Source organism: Anolis sagrei, chromosome Y (genome assembly GCF_037176765.1).
Source record: "Anolis sagrei isolate rAnoSag1 chromosome Y, rAnoSag1.mat, whole genome shotgun sequence".
Classification (NCBI taxonomy): Eukaryota; Metazoa; Chordata; class Lepidosauria; order Squamata; family Dactyloidae; genus Anolis; species Anolis sagrei.
In genome coordinates, this window is record NC_090035.1 from 73,103,790 (window position 1) to 73,117,545 (window position 13,756).

Below are 13,756 nucleotides of genomic sequence, written 5' to 3' on the forward strand. Positions count from 1 at the left end.
TTCAACCCTCATAGGTTTGGCTTCGCATTGCCATATGTCCAGAAAACCCAAAGGCGCCCAGCAGCCATCCTTATACTCCTTCCGTCTACCTGGTAGCTAAGGTTACTTACAGGAGTGTTAAAACAAATACAGCTCAAACACATTGTTCATAGGAATGTTACTGATGTAAAGTTAAAAGCTGCTAAAACCAAACCATTACAAACAGAACAAACCATTAAACAATGCAATACACGATTACCATCTGCCAATGCCGTTATTTTATTCCCAAAGTAAGAACGAAAAATAGAATGTCAGTGGACAATAAAAGAGATTTAAAGATGGAGTTGAAGATAACCTTTTAAAAATGTCGCATACACACCGAGAACTGGGAAGCTCTGGTTCTGGAGTGTTGTAACTGGAGGTCAGCTGTTACCAACAGTGCTGTGGTTTTTGAAGAGGCATGAATGGAGAGTGAAATGGAGAATCATAGAGTTGGAAGAGACCTCGTGGGCCAACCAGTCCAAACCCCTGCCAAGAAGCAGGAACATTGCATTCAAAGCACCCCCAACAGATGGCCATGCAGGCTCTGTTTCAAAGCTTCCAAAGAAGGAGCCTCTACCACACTCTAGGGCAGAGAGTTCCACTGCTGAACAGCTCTCACAGTTCAGATGGAATCTCCTTTCTTGTAGTTTGAAGCCGTTGTTCCGCGTCCTAGTCTCCAGGGCAGCAGAAAACAAGCTTGCTCCCTACTCCCTATGACTTTCCCTCACATATTTATACATGGCTATCATCATGTCTCTTCTCATCCTTCTCTTCTTCAGGCTAAACATGCCCAGCTCTTTAAGCCGCTCCTCATAGAGCTTGTTCTCCAGATCCTTGATCATTTTAGTACCAAGAGGAAGGAATGCCAAGCAAACCCTCATCGGAACTGCCTTCAATCTAGAAAAGTATGTTCTCATTGCAAAAGATCGTGCAGATCCAGAATAGAGCTCAACCGTCCCTTAAGAACCCACTGCCAAGACTCTACCCTTGGAAGATAATCAAGCCTATGATGATGATTATGGATAACATACCGAAACAGGAAAGGTCCTTGTTCTGGTACAGCTGTACTAGGAGCTCCAATTTTGTTTGCTTTACATTAAATGTTTGTTTGCAGTCCTAAGTTTCAGGGACTCTGCAGATAGGTGGCTTCTTTTGGTTGCAGTTATAGGGCAAGCCACCTGTCCATCATCATTAAGTTTTCCCGTCCCTTGCTCAGGGCAATTGGGAAGGGAAGGGAGCCATTTTTTAGTTAGTCTCAGCTAGGTTAGCCAATGTACAGGATGTGTGTAAAGCTTCCCCTGTACAAAAGCTTCAACCTTTAAGAATTTCCAGGGTTACAGAAATTCCAACAGAAACAGAAGGAAAAGAGTCTCCAAAGACTTTCCAGGGAAACAGCCCTAAAGATCAAAGAACTCCAGCTGAAGAGACTACAGGCCTTGCTGGTAGGTCCACTCGGTGCTTTGAGACGCAGTTCAACCCGGTAGTGGTGCCCACATCAGTAAGGTTTAAGTTTACAGTCAGCCTGGGAGAAGTTAAAAAGGGGATTTTCCTTTAAAGTAAAGAAGAAGTTATTGAAGACAGTTGCCTGTCCTTTGTGGGCAAGTTTAGGAATTCACCAGTTACCTAAAAGCTTGGAATTATTTGCTGAACTTTACTGAAGACAGGAGAAGTTTCTGTTTGATTGTTCATTAATAAAAGACTTTGTTGTACTTCTCAAGCCATCTAAAGACTGTTTGTGGTGGAAACCTCTGAGAACTTCTCTTTGAGGCCCCTGGCTTCCTGTTGGGCAAAGGTTGCACGTCCTGTTTTAAAGACAACTATTTACAGGTCCAACGCATGACAGAACAGTCCTTATCTGCCTATGAGTGCATTGCATGGAGGGTGTCAATCAAACCTCCATGGGAAGGGAATTCCAAGATTTGGGAGCAACTACCAAGAAGGCCTTGCTCCCATTTCTCCGTAATGGAGTTTATTGTTACAGTTCCTGTTAGCCAACTCCCTCCCACGGCATCCTGTTGAACCAACAACTGCTGTCAAAGTGTGGTATACGAAGCTTCGAACCCTGCCCTCATCATATTGTGGCTGAGATAGTGAGAGACACTATCTTGTCTTAGCATCTCTGAATGGAGATGCTCACTATTGTCTGGGTGGCACATGGGCACTGCCAATGCAAAAGCTTGCCTGACGTCATCACCATTATCATAACACATGTGATGTTGACATGGATGCCATAGCAGCTGTTTTTCCATTGGCAGTACATTCTTTTTTTTTTTTTTAAATGATTTTTATTAAGTTTTTCACAATCCACACAAGGAAAGAGGGGGAACAAAAAACAAGAAGATAGATCAGTAGGAAAGGGATAGGAACACACAGAAAAAAAAAAACCACCATATCTAACTAACATCTAATACATACAAAACAACTACTCAAACTATTCTAAAATGACTTCCACTCCAACCTCAGGATCTTTTCAGAATATTTCTTCACCTTAATTATCTATTCTTATCCCATTGTTTTTTCAGCTTTCTTCTCATAATCATATATCAGGGACCAATCTGTCCTCCTCAAAACTCTTCCTTCATTTCTTCTCAACAAAAAAGTTAATTCGTCCATGTCTCTTATTTCTTTAATTTTCTTCCACCAGTCTTTAATACTCGGGACCTCACCATTCTTCCAATATTTGGCAAAAACCATCCTAGCCGCCGTTATGCAGTAAGTGAATAATTTATCTTCTTTCTCATCCAATTTACAGATAGTTTCAGCCGGTCCCAGTTCTGCAAATCCTTTTGGACCTTCTTCCAAACTAATTCATAATTATTCTTTAAAAGTTGTCCATTTCTGGCTGTGATCCAGACTCCTAGGTATCTAATTTTCTTAACACCTTCTATTCCAACCTGTTGTTGGATCTTTATTTGTTTCTCCTTATTCACATTCTTAAATAAAAGTTTAGTTTTCTTCATGTTCATCTTAAAACCTGCCACCTTTCCAAAATCTTCTATTTTGTTAATCCAACTTTGTAAATTTTTCTCCGGGTTTTCAATTGTACCTATTAAATCATCTGCAAACGCTCGTATTTTGTATTCAAATTTACCAATTTTTGCTCCTTTAATCTTTTCATCTTCTCTGATTTTCTTCATCAGGATCTCCACTGCCATAACAAAAATTAATGGGGAGAGTGGACAACCTTGTCTCGTGCCTTTCGTGATTTCAAATTCTTGAGTCACTTGCCCATTCACTTTTACCTTAGCTTTTTGAAATTCATAAATAGCATTAATTGCATTATTAAATTTCTCTCCCATATCCAACTCTTGTATCAAAATCTTGAAGAAATCCCAATTCAAATTGTCAAATGCTTTCTCAGCATCTATTGACAGAAGGGCAAATTCTTTTTGATGATTAGTCTCATAATATTCCAAAAGGTCTAGAACGTTGCGTATATTTTCTTTCATATGTCTATTTGGAAGAAAACCTGTTTGTTCTTCGCCAATCCACTTGCTTAAAAAAAGTTTTAATCTTGTGGCCATAATATTTGCAAACAATTTATAATCCATATTTAACAAGGAGATCGGCCTGTAATTTTTGATATCGTTTTCCAGTGATCCTTCTTTATGTATCACAGTTATTTCTGCCTCCTTCCAGGAGTCTGGAACCTTTCGATATTTTAAAGCTTCATTCGCTATAACTTTAAAAATGGGTATCAACTGCTGTTTAAACGTTTTATAAAATCCTGCCGTAAACCCATCCGGTCCCGGGGCTTTGTCTGCATTCATTTTACTTATAGCTTTCTCAATTTCCTCTTCTGTTATTTCTTTGTTCAATTCTTCTCTATCTTCATCTGTTATTTTATCCAGTTTCATTTGTCCAATATATTCCATAATATCCTCTTTCTTTATGTCCTCCTTTGTATATAATTGTGTATAGAAAGTCCGAAACTCCTCCAAAATTTCTTTATCCGTTTTCAAATCCTTGTCCTTAGTACTTATTTTAGCAATATGATTGATTTGCCTCTTTTTTCTAACCTGGTTTGCCAACCATTTACCTGGTTTGTTAGCATTTTCAAAAGCCTGTTGCTTTAGAAATTTCATCTGTCTTGATTGGAATTCCAGCTCCACATGATTTTTTTCCTGTTTCAATGTCACCAATTGTTTCTCTATTCGTTTAGATGGGTTTTTCTTTAACTCCATTTCTTTTACTGCTATTTCTGCCCTCAACTCGTTTATTCTTTTATTTCTCTCTCTATTCCTTCTTGCTCCTTGTTGAATAAAATGCCCTCTCATGACTGCCTTAAAGGCATCCCAAACCACTCGTGGCTCCATTGAATCTAATCTATTTATTTGTAAATAGTCCTGGATTAACTTCTTGAAATATTCTTTGTCATCTTCCGTTTTTATTAAGTTCTCATTTAATCTCCATTTTCTATGATAATTTTTTTGATTTACCACCAATTCCAGAGGGCAGTGATCTGATAAGTCTCGTGGCAGAATATTAATCTCTTTCACTTTAGTAGAGAGGTTCTTAGTAATCCAAACCATATCAATTCTAGACCAGGATTGATGTCTATTCGAGAAGAAGGTAAAGTCTCTTTTATCTTTATTTCTAATTCTCCATGCATCTTCAAGGTCGAAGTCTTTTTGTAAATCCATGAATTTCTGAGGGAGTTTCCCTCCCTTAAACTTCTTTTTCTTCAAACTTTTATCTATCTGACAATCGACGACCCCATTAAAATCTCCTGCCAAGATCAGTTCATCAAATTCTGTTTCTTTTAACTTAGTATTTAAGAATTCAGCAAATTTTCTCTTCGGTCCATTGGGAGCATATATATTACAAACCAATATTTTGGAATCTCCAATTATTATTTTCACTGCCACACATCTTCCTTCTGTATCTCTAAATGCCAATTCTGAGTCTATTGAGTCCTTTACATATGTAACCACTCCTCTTTTCTTTTTTTCATAGGCCGAATAATATTCCTTTCCTAATTTTTTATTCGGAAGGTGTGCCACATGTTTATCACAGATATGCGTTTCCTGTAACATTATTACATCAAAGTTCTGTTTCTTCAGGCTCCTCCATACTCTCTTCCGTTTTTGGGGGGAGTTCATACCATTAATATTATTCGAAAAACATTTTATTTGTCTCTCCATCATTTTATTTATCCTTATCTGGCAGTACATTCTTTGAGTCACATCAGACTGAAGGATTATTGCATTTAGAACAGTGTTTCTCAACCTTCCTAATGCCACGATCCCTTGATACAGTTCCTCATGTTGTGTTGACCCCCAATCATAACATTATTTTCGTTGCTACTTCATTACTGTAATTTTGCTACTGTTATGAATCGTAATGTAAATATCTGATATGCAGGATGCATTTTCATTCACTGGACCATATTTGGCACAAATACCTGAAAATTAAATACTGGTGGGATTGGGGGGGATTGATTTTGTCATTTGGGAGTTGTAGTTGCTGGGATTTATAGTTCACTTACCATCAAAGAGCATTCTGAACTCCACCAACGATGGAATTGAACCAAACTGGGAACACAGTTCCATGACCAACAGAAAATACTAGAAGAGTTTGGTGGGCATAGATCTTGAGTTTGGGAGTTGTAGTTCACCTGGACCACTGCCTGTTGTCTTCTTAAACAACCTATTATTAATAATGTCCTTTAATAATGTTATCATTATTATTGAGTCTGTGAGTTGTAGTTCACCTGCAACCAGATAGCACTGTAGACTCAAGCAATTATGGATCTGGACCAAACTTGGCACAAATATATGCTCAAATGTGAACACTGGTGGAGGTTGGGGAAAACAGACCTTGACATTAGGGAGTTGTAGTTGCTGGGATTTATAGTTCACCTACAATCAAAGAGTATTCTGAACCCCACCAACAATGGAATTGAACCAAACTTGGCACACAGAATTCCAAAAACCAACAGAAAATACTGGAAGGGTTTGGTGGGCATAGATCTTGAGTTTGGGAGTTGTAGTTTACCTGGGACCACTGCCTGTTGTCTTCTTAAACAATCTATTATTAATAATATCCTTTAATAATGTTATCATTATGATTGTGTTTGGGAGTTGTAGTTCACCTGCATCCAGATATCACTGCAGACTCAAGCAATTATGGATCTGGACCAAACTTGGCACAAATATATGCCCAAATGTGAACACTGGTGGAGGTTGGGGAAAACAGACTTTGACATTTGGGAGTTGTAGTTGCTGGGATTTATAGTTCACCTACAATCAAAGAGCATTCTGAACCCCACCAACAATGGAATTGAACCAAACTTGGCACACAGAATTCCCAAGACCAACAGAAAATACTGGAAGGGTTTGGTGGGCATAGATCTTGAGTTTGAGAGTTGTAGTTCAACTACATCCAGAGAGCACTGTGAACTCAAACAATGATAGATCTGGACCAAACCTGGCACAAATACTCAATATATCCAAATGTGAATACTGGTGGAGTTTGGGGGAAATAAATCTTGACATTTAGGAGTTGTAGTTGCTGGGATTTATAGTTCACCTACAATCAAAGAGCATTCTGAACTCCACCAATGATGGACTTGAACCAATCTTGGCACACAGAACTCTCACAACCAAGAGAAAATACTGGAAGGGTTTGGTGGGCATTGACTTTGAGTTCTGGAGTTGTAGTTCTCCTCCATCCAGAGAGCACTGTGGACTCAAACAATGATGGATCTGGACCAAACTTGGCACGAATACTTAATATGTCCAAAAGTGAACACTGGCGGAGTTTGGGGGAAACAGACCTTGACATTAGGGAGTAGTAGTTGCTGGGATTTATAGTTCACCTACAATCAAAGAGCGTTCTGAACCCCACCAATGTTGGAATGGAACCAAACTTGGCACACAGAACTCCCATGACCAACAGAAAATATTGGAATGGTTTGGTGGGCATAGATCTTGAGTTTGGAAGTTGTAGTTCACCTATATCCAGAGAGCACTGTGAACTCAATCAATAATAGATCTGGACCAAACTTGGCATGGATACTCAATATGCTCAAATGGGAATGTTGGTGGAGTATAGGGAAACTAGACCTTGACATTTGGGAGTTGTATTTGCTGGGATTCTGAACCCCACCAATGATGGAATTGGGCCAAACTTCTCACACAGCACCCTCATGACCAACAGAAAATACTGGGGGGATTTGGGATGAATTGACAGTGATTTAGGGGAAATTTAGTTCACCTACATCCAGAGAGCAATGTGAACCTAAACAACTATGCCAATGGGGTTCCTAAGACCATTAGAAATATGTGTTTGCAGATGGGCTTTGGCGACCCCTCTGAAATCCCCTCACAACCCCCCCCCCCCCACTGAGCTGCTGAACTTGCTGACCGAAAGGATGGCAGTTCGAATTTGGGGAACGGGGTGAGCTCCCACAGTTAGGTCCAGCTTTTGCCAGCCTAGCAGTTTGAAAACATGCAAATGTGAGTAGATCAATAGGTACCACTTTGACAGGAAGGTACAGTGCACCATGCAGTCATGCTGGCCACATGACCTTGAAGGTGTCTATGGACAACGCCGGCTCTTCAGCTTAGAAATGGAGATGAGCACCACCCCGCAGAGTGGGGCACGACTAGACTTTACCTTTACCTTTACCTTGAAAGCTGACCATGGGGTTGTCTTGCTTACCTTGAGCTACTCTTTAGCTGAAACAGAGCTTGCATTTTGTGATAGTATTCTTACAAGTTGCCCCATAATTTATTTCTTTAGTGAAAATTAGCATATAAAAATAAATGGTGGGATGGGATCATTTTTTTTAAAAAAAAAATCACATCTTGTGTACTGATTTGCCAAAGCCAGAAAGCCCTGTGGCCCACATATAGTAAATATGAGAAATGTGCATGGGTTGTTTAGCACGCACGCTTGTCTCATTAGGAGGAATAAAGAAGAAGGGGAAAGAGATATGGGATAGAAATGTTTTATTGCTTTAGATGTATTCAGCTCTACTTCCTTGAGGCCTTTTCAAACCTGCCTGACAGCCTGAACTGGAGCCTTGGAGAAGTAACTTTCAAAGAAAATAAAAGCTGGGTGAGTTAGATTGCTGTAATCCAAAAAGCAACTTCTCTGAACTTTGGTCTGAGTGTTAATGTCTAACTAAGTAAAGGTAAAGTCCATTCGTGTCTGACTGGGTGTTCATCTCTCTTTCTAAGCCGAAAAGCCGGCATTGTCCGCAGACATCTCCAAGGTCATGTGGTCAGCATGACTGCATGGAGCACCATTACCTTCCCGTTAGAACAGTATCTATTGATCTACTCAAATTTGCATGTTTTTGAACCACTAGGTTGGCAGAAGCTGGGGCTAACAGCAGGATCTCACCCCCGTTCCCTGGATTTGAACCGGTGACCTTTCGGTCAGCAAGTCCAGCAGCTCAGCGGTTTAACCCATTGCACCACCAGAGGGCTTTCAAACTGGGAGGGAATTTGAACCCAGGACTCTGAGACCTAAGCCCTTCCTATAAGGCCCCTTCTACATTTCCATATAATCCAGATTATCATAGGAGATAATCCACATTATCTACTTTGAACCGGATTATATGAGTCTACACTGCCATATAATCTAGTTCAAAGCAAATCATCTGGATTTTGTCTGGCAGTGTAGAAGGACTCTAGGGCCCCTTTCACACAACTGAATAAAACCCCACATTTTCTACTTCGAACTGGAACACATGGCAGCGTGGACTCAAGATAACCCAGTTCAAAGCAGACATTATGGGATTTTTGGCCTTGATATTCTGGATTATATGGTGGCGTGGAAGGGTCCTAAGTCTCCCCTTCTTCTACTGAGGTCTCTCTTTCCTGAGCAAGTTTACAAGAGTAAATATAGAACTTCCTTAAATGTTTCCCTCAAACAAACCAGGATTCCTCCAAGAATTCTTTCAGTGCAGGAGCCAAGGAAGTCTTGTATAGGTATATGGATGGATGGATGGACAGATACCAGATAGATAGATAGATAGATAGATAGATAGATAGATAGCAGATCAATAGCTAGATTAGATAGAGGTACCAGATAGATAGAGAGAGAGAGAAGATAGATAGATAGATAGATAGATAGATAGACAGACAGACAGACAGAGACAGAAAGAGCTAGAGAAGATAGATAGATGGTAGATAGATGATTGATAGACAGATCGATAGATCGATAGATCAATAGCTAGATTAGAGATACTACATAGATAGATAGATAGATAGATAGATAGATAGATAGATAGATAGATAGATAGCAGATCGATAGCTAGATTAGATAGAGAGAGATACCAGAAAGATAGATTAGAGAGAGAGAGTTAGAGAAGATAGATGGTAGATAGATAGATAGATAGATAGATAGAGAGAAGATAGATAGATAGATAGATAGATAGATAGATAGATGATTGATAGCTGCATTAGATAGAGAGAGATACCAGATAGATATATTAGAGAGAGAGTTAGAGAAGATATATGGTAGATAGAGAGGGGGGGGGGGGAGAGAGAGAGAAGATAGATAGATAGATAGATAGATAGATAGATAGATAGATAGATATAGATAGATACCAGATAGATAGATAGCTAGAGTAGATAGATATAGAGATCCCCTGTCCAGATACAATACATTGCCTTCTCATCCAGTGTTTTTAAACTTTTAATCCTTTGCTATCTGCCCTGCTCACTGTGATTTATTTTCTTGTGTTTAAATTATTGTGATTTTATATTGTTGATGTTTATTTATATTGTTTCTTGTGTTTTATTTTTTATTTATATTTTTACTGTTGTTCTATGTTGTTATTTGCATTGTTGTATTGTTGGCCTTGGCCTCATGTAAGCCGCCCCGAGTCCCCGTGGGGAGATGGTGGCGGGGTATAAATAAAGTATTATTATTATTATTATTATTATTATTATTATTAGAGATAGAGATGATAGATAGATAGATAGATAGATAGATAAATAGATAGATAGATAGATAGATAGATAGATAGATAGATGGATGGATGGATGGATGGATAGATGGATAGATGGATAGATAGATGGATAGATGGATAGATAGATGGATAGATCAGACGGATGGATGGATGGGTAGATAGATGATAGATAGAGATAGAGAGATAGAGAAATAGAGTAGATAGATAGATTAGACAGATAGATGGAGACATAGATTGATAGATAGTAGATAGATACCAGAAAGATAGCTAGATAGCACACACACACACAGAGAAGATAGATAGATAGATCGATCAGACGGATGGATGGATGGATGGATGGATGATAGATAGATAGAGATAGAGAGATAAATATAGTAGATAGATTAGACAGATAGATGAAGAGATAGGTTGATGGATAGTAAATAGATACCAGAAAGAAAGAAAGATAGCTAGATTAGATAGACACACACAGAGAGAGAGAGAGAGAGAGAAGATGGATGGATGGATGGATAGATGGATGGATAGATAGAGATAGAGAGATAGGGAAATATAGTAGATAGATAGATCAGACAGATAGATGGAGAGATAAATTGATAGTAGATAGATACCAGAAAGATAGCTAGATTAGACAGAGAGAGAGAAAGAGAAGATAGATAGATAGATAGATAGATAGTAGGTAGGTAGATAGATAGATACCAGATAGATAGACAGACAGACAGACAGACAGACAGACAGACAGACAGACAGACAGACAGATAGATAGAACATCCCATTCCATTTTAAGCAATTGAAGCATTGGATAAAAGTATTTTTCTTTTACCTTTGTGACTCTGGTTTCTTCCGCCAGCATGCAAATCCCACAAGGCTGTATGTTCTTCAAAGCTTGTCCCGGCTTGCCAAAAAATTGTGATGTTTTCGTCAACAGCCCATAAAGGTGGAGCTCAGGTGCTCTCCATCTGGAGCTCCGAAACCTTCAAAGGGCCGAGGCAGGCAACCGCATGGAAACCAGTGGCACGTAGGAAAGCTGGCACCAGCTCTGGACACTGAGGAGCAGCCAATAAGATTTCCCTGGCCTTCAGGAAAAGAAACCATAAGCAAATCTACTGGGATAAACAGGATTGAGAGCAATTACAGGTATACATTATGCAAAAGGTCACGCAGGAAATGGGAGTTCTGGTTTCTTTTTCAACAGACCAACTGTGTAAAGGAGTTGCAGGTAAACGGAATGAATGGAGTACAGGAGATGTGATCCTGGGCATGACTTCCTTTAACAGTCAGTTGGGCAACAGAGGGAAAAAATTACGTGGAACGAAAAGGGCAGGAATAATGTGAAAAGAACAGGTTCCGGCAATGCAAGAAAAAACTCAACGTGTTTCAGCAAAGCTTTTAATTCAGTACTCAAAATGAGACATGACACTTGCAACCTGCTCGAGCAGCGTTTCTCAATCTGGGGGTGGCGAGGGGGTTTCAGAGGGGTCGCCAAAGACCATTAGAAAACATGTATTTCTGATGGTCTTAGGGACCCCTTTGGCAGAGAAGGTTGAAGATCTCTCCGCCTGCCATAGAATCATAGAGTTGGAAGAGACCTCATGGACCATCCAGTCCAACCCCCTGCCAAGAAGCAGGAATATTGCATTCAAAGCACCCCTGACAGATGGCCATCCAGCCTCTGTTTAAAAGCTTTCAAACAAGGAGCCTCCAGGGCAGAGAGTTCCACTGCTGAACGGCTCTCACAGTCAGGAAGTTCTTCCTCATGTTCAGATGGAATCTCCTTTCTCTTGTCCTTCCTTTCTCCTGTCCTTCTCTTCCTTTTTGGAAACAGACTGAAAACCCTTCCTCCAAAAGCCCTTCTCCTGCTGTGATTTGCTGGCCTCTCAACAGGCCTCTCAGCCAAGGGGAAGGCTGTTTCTGAGACTCCAAGTGGGGAGGGGAGAGCAGGCATGCTCGGTGCATGGCAGTGTGGTGTGCATGTGCAAGCGAGGGAGAGTGAGCAAGGCTGGAGGGAGGCTCACACTAGTGAGTCCTTTCAACACATGGAGGTTCTGTGTGGGAAGTTTGGACAATTCTATTGTTAGTGGCATTCAGAATGCTCTTTGATTGTAGGTGAATTATAAATCCCAGCAACTACAACTCCCAAATGACAAAATCTATGTTCCCCTTATACCACCAGTGTTCACATTTGGGCATATTGAGTATTCATGTCAAGTTGGGTCCAGATCAGTCATTGTTTGAGTCCACACTGCTCTCTGGATGTAGGTGAATTACAACTCCAAAACTCAAAGTTAATGCTCACCAAACCCTTCCAGTATTTTCTGTTGGTCATGGGAGTTCTGTGTACCAAGATTGATTCAATTCCATCATTGGTGGAGTTCAGAATGCTCTTTGATTGTAGGTGAACTATAAATCCCAGCAACTACAACTCCCAAATGACAAAATCAACCCCACCAGAATTCAAATTGGGGCTTATCGGCTATTTGTGCCAAGTTTGGTCCAGTAAACGAAAATACATCCTGCATATCAGATATTTACATAACGATTCATAACAGTAGCACAACTGCAGTTCTGAAGTAGCAACGAAGTAATGTTATGGTTGGGGGTCACCACAACATGAGGAACTGTTTTAAGGGGTCGTGGCATTAGGAAGATTGAAGCCCTTTGTGAACTTCTTTCAAAACACATCCAGGAATGACATTTTTCTGCCACCAATTTTCTTAACGTTTTCCATTTTTGTGAGATCTATACACAAATACTAATTTTGGAGGCTTATCTCCTCTCCCTTTCTCCATGTTGCTGTTCATGAATACTCTGTAAAAGATTCTGGGGCAGCTGCAGTTTCACTTGCCAGTAATAGGCAGGGGCTGCTCAACCCATTACACAAAGTAAGCATTTGCAGTATAGTTGATTTTGCCCAGGGCCACTCTTGAGGGAAATAGACCTTGACATATGCGAGTTGTAGTTGCTGGGATGTATAGTTCACCTAAAATCAAAGAGCATTCTGAACTCCACCAATGATGGAATTGAACCAAATATGGAACACAGAACTCCCACGACAAACAAAAAATATATATCAGTGATTGGTTTGGGGGGGAGGGGCAGCAAGATACTGTTACCGTTGAAAATTACCTAGTGTCGCCACTGGTTATAGGTAAGAATACTAGGCTACCATAGAATTTCATGGTATCCCATCCTTTCCTAGCTGAAAACTGTATTGCATTGTAGACATATTACTGCAACACAGAAGCAAAAAATTCATTTTTCTGCCACACTCCACCATTATCTCAGTATTGCGAAAAACACCCAAAACCTTTCAGCTGGATTGCGAACAAGGAGAAAATGCAGAAATGGTTAGACCCGGAAAAAAAGACTAACAAGAGCTTCTTTGCCAGGGACATTGTTAATAATTGTTGATAGATGCTAAAGATGTAAACAGAGCTATGCACCTGATCTTGGAATCTAAGCAGGCCCAAGCCTGCCCAGTGATTGTATTGTAAGCCACTGTTATTATGGCCAAACAACTGCTGTGAGAACAAACACTCCGAAAGCAGAGTGAATCTTGCTCTGACCACTTATGAACCACAACAGCTAAACCAACCATGGGCAAATTTGAGCCCTCCAGATGTTTAGGACTTCAACTCCCAAAATTCCTAACAGCCTCAGGCCCCTTCTTTTTCCCCCTCAGCCGCTTAAGCGGCTGAGGGGGAAAAAGAAGGGTCCTGAAGCTGTTAGGAATTGTGGGAGTTGAAGTCCTAAACACCTGGAGGGTTCAAATTTGCCCATGGCTGAGCTAAACCCCCATATCCAAAGGCA

General features: G+C 40.2%; 1 protein-coding gene across 1 annotated transcript in view; it reads right to left on the minus strand.

Moving 5' to 3' along the window:
* The window catches only part of LOC132780035 (UDP-GlcNAc:betaGal beta-1,3-N-acetylglucosaminyltransferase 8), a 42,286-nt gene extending 28,681 nt beyond the window's left edge, over positions 1 to 13,605 (minus strand). Inside the window, exon 1 of the mRNA XM_067461608.1 lies at positions 10,770 to 13,605. The gene's annotated coding sequence lies outside the window, so the exon portion shown is untranslated. The remainder of the gene's footprint in view (positions 1 to 10,769) is intronic.
* Between the last annotated feature and the right edge of the window lie 151 nt (positions 13,606 to 13,756).